Source organism: Sinocyclocheilus anshuiensis, unplaced genomic scaffold, assembly GCF_001515605.1.
Source record: "Sinocyclocheilus anshuiensis isolate Anshui unplaced genomic scaffold, SAMN03320099.WGS_v1.1 scaffold1983, whole genome shotgun sequence".
In the NCBI taxonomy this organism is placed as follows: Eukaryota; Metazoa; Chordata; class Actinopteri; order Cypriniformes; family Cyprinidae; genus Sinocyclocheilus; species Sinocyclocheilus anshuiensis.
Window position 1 is genome coordinate 19995 of NW_015549673.1, and position 1730 is coordinate 21724.

Below are 1730 nucleotides of genomic sequence, written 5' to 3' on the forward strand. Positions count from 1 at the left end.
TTGTAACAATTACATTATTTTAAAGAGTCTACCCCCAAGATTACTGTTATAAACATGAGCCGAGTCCAAAAGGTAAAGGGGGAGGCATTGCCACAATTTATAGAAATATTGTTTAGTATTTCTCAGAAAACAGTTTAACTTGTTTGAAGTAATGGGGCTTCATATAACATTATCCAGAGAAACAAGTGTTAATAATAAATCCCCTGGGATGTTTGTACTGGCTACTACATACAGGCCACCAGGGCACCATACAGACTTTATTAAAGAATTTGCTAATTTTCTGTCTGAGTTAATGCTGGCTGATAAAGTCTTGATTTTTGGTGATTTTAAGAATTTTGTAATTATATTCTTAAAAAAAAAAAAAACTTGCCCCTTTTAGACTTGCACTCTATTCATTTACTAACTGCTTGTCTAAAAAAAAAAAACTGACACTAGCTTCTCTATTCTTTTTGTATTCTATCTATTTGCTTTTTAAAATTGTTATACAATTAACAAAAAGCGAATTCCTTTTACGCTTAAGGAAGGTTAAGGAAAACAGTCCGACAGCATGGTATAACAAGCAAACTCGCACCCTAAAGAGAGCAGCCAGCACAACTGGAAGAAAACAAAACTAGATCCATTTCGCATTGCATGGCGGGAAAGTACCTTCTCCTACAGAAAAGCTTTAAAAACAGCTACATCTGATTACTTCCCGTCTCGTTTAGAAGAAAACAAACATAACCCCAGGTATTTATTCAATACAGTGGCTAAATTAATGAAAAATAAAGCATCAACAGGTGTTGAAATTTCCCAACAGCACAGCGGTAATGACTTTATGAACTACATTACTTCCAAGATCGATACTATTAGAGATAAAATTGTAACCATGCGGCCGCCAGGTACAGTATCACATCAGATAGTGTGCTATAGATCCCCGGATGGACAGATCGGAAGCTACTTTACTTCCAAGATTGATACTATTAGAGATAAAATTGTAACCATGCAGCCATCAGCTACAGTATCGTATCAGATAGTGTGCTATAGATGCCCTGAGGGACAATTCCACTCATTCTCTACTATAGGAGAGGAAGAGTTGTATAAACTTGTTAAATCATCTAAACAAACAACATGTATGTTAGACCCTATTCCATCTAAGCTTCTAAAAGAGGTGCTTCTAGAAGTCATAGATCCTTTTCTGACTATAATTAATTCGTCAGTCATTAGGATATGTCCCTAAAACCTTCAAACTGGCTGTTATTAAGCCTCTTATCAAAAAATCTCAACTTGACCCCAAAGAACTAGTTAATTACGGACCGATCTCAAATCTCCCTTTTCTGTCCAAGATACTAGAAAAGGTAGTATCCTCACAATTATATTCCTTCTTAGAGAAAAATGGTGGTTCAAATCGTACTTATCTGACTGCAATCAATTCATAGCAGTGAATGAAGAGGTATCATATCGATCACAAGTGCAGTATGAAGTACCTCAAGGCTCAGTACTAGGGCCGTTACTTTTCACGCTTTACATGTTAGCCTTGGGAGATATCATCAGGAAACACGGTGTTAGCTTTTGACTGTTATGCTGATGATACTCAGCTCTATATTTGTTTGCGGCCCGGCGAAACATACCAATTTGCAAAACTAACGGAATGCATAGCCGATATAAAAAACTGGATGAAGAGTAATTTCTTACTGCTAAATTCTGAAAAAAAACAGAGGTGTTAATTATAGGACCTAAAAACTCTGCATGTA